This window comes from Bos indicus, chromosome X, assembly GCF_029378745.1.
Source record: "Bos indicus isolate NIAB-ARS_2022 breed Sahiwal x Tharparkar chromosome X, NIAB-ARS_B.indTharparkar_mat_pri_1.0, whole genome shotgun sequence".
NCBI lineage: Eukaryota > Metazoa > Chordata > Mammalia > Artiodactyla > Bovidae > Bos > Bos indicus.
The window spans coordinates 144,622,037-144,631,320 of record NC_091789.1 but is presented as its reverse complement, the minus strand read 5'-3'; the positions used below and the strand labels follow the sequence as shown (position 1 = coordinate 144,631,320).

The window sequence follows — 9,284 nt, the reverse complement described above, 5'->3', positions numbered from 1 at the left end:
GGAAACCACAGACCTGAGAACCAACAAACCCGTCGGCCCAGATGAATTCGCCTGCGACAATGTTGGTATGGCCGGTGGCCGACCCTGGGCACTGGCCCCGCACCCATGCGCAAAAGTAGGGGAGCCCCCACTGGGTCAGCTTCTCCAGGGACCAGGCCGGGTGGACGCGGACAAACTCCAGGTTCTCTGAGTGCACTCACCTTTAATTATCCCCTCACACCCTGCAGTCACCGAGAGACACACGGAGGACCGAGGAGACCATGGACCCTGCCACCTGGCCCCACCTCGGCAGTCACCCACATTCAGTGGACGCGTCGACGGATGACAAGCCCCAAAGGACAGGGCTGAGAATAGCCTCCGCAACGCCCAGCTCCTCAACGTGCCAACGGACAGCCCCGAGGCGCTTCCGGTTCAGGCCGGTGACGTCACAGGATGCGAACGAGAAGCTGCCTTCGCAAGGCCCAGCTCCTCAGTGCGCCGTCCCTCAGCCCCGAGGCGGCTTCCGGTTCAGGCAGGTATCGTCGCAGGACGTGACTGAGACGCAGCCTCTGTGATGCCCAGCTCCTCACATGTGGCGTCCTTCAGCCCCAAGCAGCTTCCAGTTCAACCCAATGACGTCACCAACAAACCCGTCAGCCCAGATGAAGTTGCCTGCGACGGTGTTGGTACGGCGGGTGGCCGACCCCGGGCACTGGCCCCGCACCCATGCACAAAGGTAGGGGAGCCCCCACTGGGTCAGCTTCTCCAGGGACCAGGCCGGGTGGACGCGGACAAACTCCAGGTTCTCTGAGAGGTTGATGCCAGCCACCATCAGCCTGCCTGGGACAAGAGAGGGGCTGCTGTTCATGGTGCCGGCTGTGGGGTCAGCCGCCCACGTGTGCGGCCACTAACCCACGGAGTCATGTGGCCAACCAAACCGTGTGGTCACCGACTCACATGGTCCCCCACCCACGGGGTCACTACCCCATGCAGTGATCCCTTCACTGGCCACCAACCCCCGTGGGCACCCACCCATGGGGTCACTAACCTGTGAGGGCATGCGCTCACCTGTCCACATGATGACCGACTCACACCGTCACCCGCCCAAGCGGTCACCCACTCACCGGGTCAGCAACTCACATGGTAACCCACCCTGCACTCAGCAACTCAAACTGGTCACCCACCCACACAGTCACCCACCCATGCGATCTCCAACCAACACGGTCTCCCGCCCATGTGACCAGTAACCCATGGGGTCACCCACCCATGTAGTCACCCACCCATGTGACCCCTAACCCATGGGGTCACCTGCCCATGCAGTCACCAAGCTGTGCCATCACTCACCCAGACTCTGGCCTCCGCAGAGGTCAGAGATTCAGATATCCGACAGAGACCAAAGTTCAGACAGCAGGGGCTCACAGGGGTGTTGATTCATGAATTTCTCCTGTTACAGAGGGCAGGCGGGCTGGACAGTGACCCCAAAGATGTCCATGTCCTGGCCCTGTGTGGTGGACACAATAATGTCCACATGGATGTCCACATCCTGTCTACATCCTGACCCCCTGTGGTGGACACGGTAACATCCCCAAGAATGTCCATGCTCTGGTCCCCATGTGCTGAACAGAATAACGTCCCCTAATACATCCTGTCCCATTTCTCCACTTGAACCCAAAGCCAGCCCCATGCACTAGGACATGCATGTGACCAGGTGTCCCGGTTTGAAGGCAGCACTCCCCTGGGTGGCTGCAGCTCTTCATGAGCTCCAGGTGGTGGACGAGGTCTCTGGGCTTCACCTGGTTCCCCCACCGGTAGGGGATACCGGGCCACAGTTCTGCATGCTGACTCACGGATGCCTCGTCCTTGTACGACAGGATGACCTGCTGGCCCTGGGACCACAGCTGGTGCAGAGTCAGCACCTCCTAGGGGGAGAATTACCCGGGTGCCTGTGAGACATGTGCACAGGGGTTATTGGGGTGCCTTGTGACACAATGTGTCAGTTATTGGGTGTGTCTGAGAAGCTACAGTGATGTGTGGATTATTAGGGTGTCTATGAGCAGTGATGGGCTTGTTACTGGGTTCTCTGTGAGAAGAGACAGTCATGGGTGGGTTATTGGCATGTCTGAGTAGAGACACTAGTGGGTCGATTACTAGGGTGTCTGAGTGGAGACAGTGATGGGTGGGTTATTGGGGTGTCTTGAGCAGTGATGGGTCGATTATTGGGGTGCCTGAGTGGAAACAGAGGTGGATGGATTATTGGGGTTTTTGATAGAAAATGGCAGGTGGATTACTGGGGCATCGTGAGGCATGATTGATGGATTTTGGGGGTGTCTGAATAGAGACCAGGCAGGGTGGATTATTGGGGGTGCCTGTGACCAGTGATGGGCTGGTCATTGGGGTGTTTGAGTGGAGACAGTGGTGGGTGGATTACTGGGGTTCCATGAGCAGCATCACCTGGTGCCTGAATCAGCCTCACGCAGTGAGTGGATAGTCTGATTACAGTGAGGCCTAGTGCTCCCACCACCCCCGCTGCCAAGAGCATGGGGAGCCTGTGGCCCCTGCTCACACCCCATGGGGACACAGCATGTCCCCAAAGATGTTCTTGATGCAGCCCATCAGGTACTCGTGCAGGTCCTGTATCACGCCCTTAAAGTTCCTGCATGCCAAGATAACCACTTCCTGGGGGTGGTTCTCCAGCCACTCAGATCTCCGTGAGCATGTCCTGGGTGGGGGTGGGGTGAAGGGCCTTGTACTGAGAAACAGAGGGTCATGGGTGGGGAATTCCCCCAGCACAGCCACTCTACAGACGGGTTGGGGTGTCCTGACACACAAAGACATAAAGCATGTCTTTATGTCATGCTCCTAAGGGACCCAGCCTCTCTTGAGTGGCAGTGGGGAGCCATGGCATTGCTCTGGTGTGCTGGTGTGTGTGTGTGTGTGTGTGTGTGTGTGTGTGTATGTACACACTTCAGTAGGTACAGGTGCTCACACAGGTGTGCATGTGTTCAGGGTCTGTGTGTGCACGGATATGCATATGTGTGTGCATGCACAGCAGCAGAGAGCATTGCTTATAATATCGTGTGAAGTCTGTACTCCAGGGAGCGTACGAGGCCAGCAGGGTACATGCACACTGAGGCCCAGGACAGAACCTCCAGACCCCAAGGGTCATTAGGTTCTGTCGTGGGGGCACTGGGGTCTGAGGCCAGGGTGGGACATTGAGTGACTTGGCCAACAGCCGAGAGAATGGACTGGACACCCTAAAACTGGACACAGGAAAAGACGTGTATATACCAGGGACCTGGTATAGCCAAATTCTGGGAGACACCCCAGAGGCCAGGGGTGCGGGTGTGAGTTTAGAAACGCACGTTGGTCGGGAATTCTGAGTGACTGATGCCAGAGGTCAGCCCTCTCATGCCTGGAGTGGACGTGTGTCTGTCCCATTAGAGGTCAGTGTCCTCTAATGGGAGTGGACCTGTGTTGTCCCCTTAGAGGTCAGCCTCTCCTGCCTGGAGTGACTTTGTGTCCATCTGAGTTGATGTGTGTCTGTCTGAGTGGATGTGTGTCCATCCCCTTAGAGGTCAACATCTTCTAACTGGAGTGGACCTGTGTTGTCCCCTTAGAGGTCAGCCTCTCCTGCCTGGAGTGACCACATGTCCACCTGAGTGGACGTGTGCCCATCCCCTCAGAGGCACTCCCCCTCCTGCCTGGGCCAGACGTGGTGTCCCTGGCTGGCGGACCCCCTGTCCGTACCCCTGCCCCCACCCCCACCTCCGTGAGGGCCGTCATGTACACCATGTGGCCAGAGTGCAGGTTCCGCTCGGTGCCCTCTTCCATGTGCGCCATCTGCAGGTCCTCACACCAGCATCCACGTGCTTCATGATGCTCAGCACCTGCACACAGAGGTCGGTCATCTGTGCTGGGCACAGAGGGTGGCCCCCCACTCAGGGGCTGGGCATGCACTGAGGATGCCCAACTGAGGGCCACATTGGCCACTGTGAAATCAACCGTGTTGGTGCTGCTGGGGTTGAGGCACTGCTTCTGGGAACAGAGTCCCCATGGTCACTGGTCATGTGGAGCACAGAGCCCGGGTCGAGACTGTGGTCTTGGTGGGGTGTTCCTGCAGAGTCAAGCCTCACCCTCCTTCAGGCAGTCCCTGGGTGGAAGCTCCCTGTGGGTTCAATGCCAAGGCTCCATGACACCCAAGCTGGACCCTTGGACATGAGGACACACTAGACCCACAGAGGTCTGTGCCCACCCCCACAAACAGCACTAGGAAAGGCAAGAAGGAATCAAGGGAAGAGAACGAAAGGACAAAACATCTGTCCACGACACAAATAAGACAGGAGAAAGCAAAAAATAACTTTAACGTACATTGAAAAGTGAAAGTTGCTCAGTTGTTTCCAACTCATTTCGATCCGGTGGACTGTAGCTCACCAGATCCCTCTGTCCATGGAATTATCCAGGCAAGATTACTGGAGTGGGTTGCCTTTCCATTCTCCAGATCTTTCCAACCCAGGATGGAACCCACATCACCCTCATTGCAAGCAGATTCTTTACCAACTAGCCACCAGGGAAGCCCTAATATAAATTCGTAGCAGAAAATGTACTGTGTTCTCTACAAGGAGTCATAATGGGAAAAGAAAAAAACATGAGGATAAAAAAGTGGGGAAGAAAATAATAGATTCTCTCTATCCAAAATAAAAGAAAAAGCAAAAAACTAATATTAACTAAACTAGTAGCAGTAAATGGTACTGTGTTCTCTACACAGAGTCATAATGGAAAAAGAAAAAGATATAAGGATAAAAAAAGGGGAAGGATGTCACAGCCCCCCTCCTCCCCACAATCCAAATTAAAAGAAAAAACAAAGATTCATATGAGTATTGTCAGCTATTGTCAGGCACTTGCCATCCACCTCTACAAGGATTAAATGAAGTGCTGCTGCAGCCGCTGATCTTAAACACCCCCTGAAAGACCACCTGTGCCCCCCACCCCGCACACACCCAGATCTCTTTGGCAGCCATACCACTTGAGACCATGGCACCGAGGTCCCCCAGTATGGAGGGGACCCTTCCCTGGAGGGACGCAGAAGAGAGGGACCCAGCACCAAGGGACCCTCCGAGCAGAGGGACCCCAGTCCTGCAGGACTCCCGGGCTCTGGTGGACCCCCTGCTGCTCACTCCCTCCTCTGGGTGTGAGCTCTTAAGGCCAGGCTTAGGCACCTGATGCAAGCAAGAATGTAGTTGTTCCCATTCCAGCCCTGGCTCTCTGCCAATCAGATCCCCTGAGGAGGATTCCAGCAACCAGGGACCTCCCAGGAGGAAGCAATCACACAGGTAAGAGCTGTGCTTGACAGCCTCTTGTCCTCTTGGGAGGACCAGCCCAGGAGCAGAAAAACCAGGAATATGAGTGCCCCTCAAGTGCGGGTACAGGAAGGCAGGGGCCATCTGTCCCGCCCAGGTGGGCCCCTGCTCCTGAGGGCACCTGAGCCCAGATGGGTTTTCTACCCCATCCTGCATCCACCCCCTGGGTAATGTGTGTGCCAGTGACAGGACCACTGTCAATTGGGTGCTCCATCCCCACAGACACGGCCCCCGCCATTGACTCCTCTCCATCCTCCACAATGACTGCGTCCCACCCTGGCTTCTCTGCACCCCATAAAACCCCCGATCCACCCTGGAGAAGCACTACAGGGGACGGGTGTGAGTGCGTGCGTGTGTTCTCGGTTGCTTCAGTCGTCTCGACTCTCTGTGACCCCATGGACTCTAGCCTTCCAGGCTCCTCTGTCCCTGGGACCTCCCATGTGAGAATACTACAGTTGGGTGCCATTTTCTCCTCCATGGGATCTTCCCGATCCAGGGATCTAGCCCGGGTCCCATGCATTGCAGGCTGATTCTTTACCATCTGCACCACCAAGAAAGTCTCCCTGGAGTGGGTGCTGGGGTGCAAACGTAAACCCACCTCAGAGGACATGGGAACTCAGCTATTGCTTATCTGGGACCAGGAAGGAGCTCTGGTGTCAGCTCAGCTGCACAAAGGGCGGGACCCAGCCTCCCCCTTCCCCTCCCAGCTCCCCCAGCCTCTGTGACTTCAGACGGTGATGCTGTTAGTCCATGGGTCCCCGTTCTGGCTTCAGGCTGGTTCCACAGTCAAGCTGTGTCCTTTCCTACCTTTCTGGGAGGCTCTCTGGGTGGGGAAGATCTCCTGGAGGAGGGCATGGAAACACACTCCAGTATTCTTGCCTGCAGAATCCCATGGACAGAGGAACCTGGCAGACCACAGTCCATGGGGTCGCAATGAGTCAGACATGACTGAGCGACTAAACAGCAATTCTGCTTTACAGCAGGTTTGTTCTCAATCCCGTTTCCCCAAGAGGGATAAGGACACCGCCCCCTGTGGGTGACACTAGCGGCTGGAGCTGGGTCCAGGGCCCAGGCATGCCCGCAGACCCTCACCTGGGTGGTGGACCTCTTGAGCACCACGGGCAGGGTGACACATGGCAGCACTTTGCCCAGAAGCTGCAGCAGCCTCGACTCCTTGTGAGAGATGGGTGACTTCTTGTTCAGGCAGTAGGTCATCGTGCTGTGGCTCCCTGCAGGCAAACCAGGCAGGGGACACATCACCCCCTGAGCCTGTCCTCTGTGCCCCCAAGCTGCCCTAACGATGCACAGCTAAAGCGCCTCGGGGTATGGCGGAGTCCCGAAAGTCATATCCACTGAGTCCTGGGGACTGAATCTTGTCTCGAAATGGGGTCTCTGCAGAAGTGAGAAAGTGAAAGTGAATTTATTTAAGGAATCCCGTTTTGGGACAGGAAAGGCTTAAGATGGCTTTTGATTTTATGGTTTGTTGTTTCCCAGGTGGTTCTCGTGGCAGAGAGCCCGCTTGCCAAAGCAGGAGGCGTAAAAGATGCAGGGGTGATCCCTGGGTTGGGAAGATCCCCTGGGAAGGGAATGAGAACCTACTCCATTATTCTTGCCTGGAGAATCCCATGGACAGAGGGGCCTGGCGGGTACAGTCCATGGGGCTGCAAAGAGTCAGACAACTGAGCACAGACAGACCCTCTCTAGTTACAAGTACTTTGAAGTTATTCATAGTATTTTCAGGCTCTTTATGACGCCAATGTTGTGGTCACTGATGCGTGGTTTTAGTTATTCTTTTCCCTTTTAAATCTGTGTGATCTGTTTCAGAGACAGTGTGGAGAGGTTCACACTTTAGCAGTCACCTGGGGACAATCCAGAAATCCTTCGCTTCTGTCTCTGAACATAGGTTTGGACTAGCTTTATTTCTTTCTCGTTTTTTCTTCTCTTATGTATTCTCAGGGTCAAGGGATGGGAAGGAGGATTTACAAGTTCATAATATAATTTGATTTGATGATGTTATGGAAGAGTGGATGGATGGGTGGATAGATAAGTGGATGGATGGATGAATGGATGGTGAGTTGGTGGATGGGTCAATCAGTGGATGGGTGGATGATGGATTGGTCGGTAGATGGATGGATGGATGGATGATGGATGGGTGGATTTATGGATGGATGTGGGTTGGTTGGATGGATGAGTAGATGGATAGGTGAGTGGGTGGATGGACAGATAGATGAGTGGATGGGTGGGTGTGTGTGTGGATGGATGGATGGGTGGGTGGGTCAGCAGCATGTGGTCCATGCATACAGTGGTGTATGAGTCACCATGAAAAGGAGTGAAGTTCTGACACAGGCTACATCATGGATGGACCTTGAACACACGATGGTCAGTGAGAGAAGCAGACACAGAAGGACACATTTTACCTGTCCATTTATAAGAGATGTCCAGAACAGGCAAATTTACAAAGACAGAAGCAGATGAGTGGTGCCTGGGCTTGGGGGAGAGGCATCATGAGTTATTTTGTAAGGGGAACAGGAAGGAGAGCGGCCAAGGGCCCCTCTGTGGTCCTGCAGACTCCGAAGCCTCCTCCTTGTGGGGCCCCCACAGCTTTCCCCACAGGAAGCACCCGGAAGGGCCGAGAGACTGGGTCCACGGTTCCCTGTCTGCTCCACACTCTCAAGGGCAGAGCCGTGTGGGGGCCCCTCCTCCCAGGCAGGGTGGGGTGGCCGGCATAGAACCCCACAGCTGTTGAGAGGGTGAGAAAGAGTCTAAAGCTGCCTTCCATAGAAAACAACACTTCCTGTTTGTCCAACTGTCCATGTGTGCTCCCAGCGGGCAGTGCCCAGGGTCACAGAGCCAGGGCAGGGCCCAGTGTCTGCACGGCCAGAGGAGTGCTGGTGGAGAATGGGGCACGTCTGCACCTTGAGGAGGTGAGCAGGGTGCTGTCTGGCAGGGACCCTCCCCTCCCAGGCCACGGTGTCTGGTGGCCACCCCTCAGATGGCCTGAGCACAGCAGTGTCACCCTGGAAGTGCCCGCCTGCCTGGTCACCACTGGCCATCCCCAAATCCAGATGCCTGCCCATAGCTGAGCTTTGCAGCACTTTTTGCAAGCAAACTGGCTGGAGTCAGAGGTTCCTCATTTTAATTAGATAGTTCTGGTATCACTTATCGAGTTGTTTTGGGGGCGGGTGGACCCCTTAAACTTTGGGCCCTCCAGGCTCAAGTGCAGAAGGTGCTGCACAAGCTCTGATGGAAAACGTGGGTGGAAAGGTGAGGGGTCCCCAGGAGTAGGACAGAGTGGCTGAGAAGACACAACCCCGCCCCCCAGGGAGGCCGGCATGTGTCCTGAAGGCAGGCTCTCGGGGGTTCTCGTACCTTCCGGGTTGAATGGGATAAAGTGGACAGACAAGGGAAGGTGCTGGTGTGTGTATGTGTGTGTGTGCAGTATGTATGCATATGTGTTTGGTGTGTGTGTGTGCATGCGTGTGTGTGTTCAGTGTGCCTGTGTGTGCCTGCATGTGTGCATGTTTGGCTCTGAGGCTTCCCACACTTGGACCCGTCTCGCAGCCGCATCCCTGCTGAGCCAAGCCTGCGGGGCCTCACCTGGGATGGAGAGGTGGTGCGAGGGCATGTCCCAGAGCTGAGAACTCAGCACCAACATCCAGTTGGCGTTCACCTTGGTGGCACAGGAAGGATCCGGGCAAGCTCACCTGCCAGCCCATCGGAGGCCCAGCCTGGGCGATCTAGGGGAGGAAATGGGGTGTTGCATAATGAAAATAGGACATAGAGAAGACCCGGTGCTGGTGGCGTGGAGGCGTGGCTCTGAGAAACTGGTACCTGTGGACTTCTCTCCAAGAGAAAGGAGGATGGGGTGGTGGAGAGGGGAGAAGTGCTCTAGAGACAGAGAAACAGACAGAGAGAAATGGACAGAGACATGAAGAGAGACAGACAGAA

The 9,284-nt window shown here is 55.6% G+C and overlaps 1 pseudogene; it reads right to left on the bottom strand.

Moving 5' to 3' along the window:
- Positions 1–494: 494 nt before the first annotated feature.
- Positions 495–9,052, bottom strand: LOC109555708 (PI-PLC X domain-containing protein 1-like; annotated as a pseudogene).
- Positions 9,053–9,284: the final 232 nt, after the last annotated feature.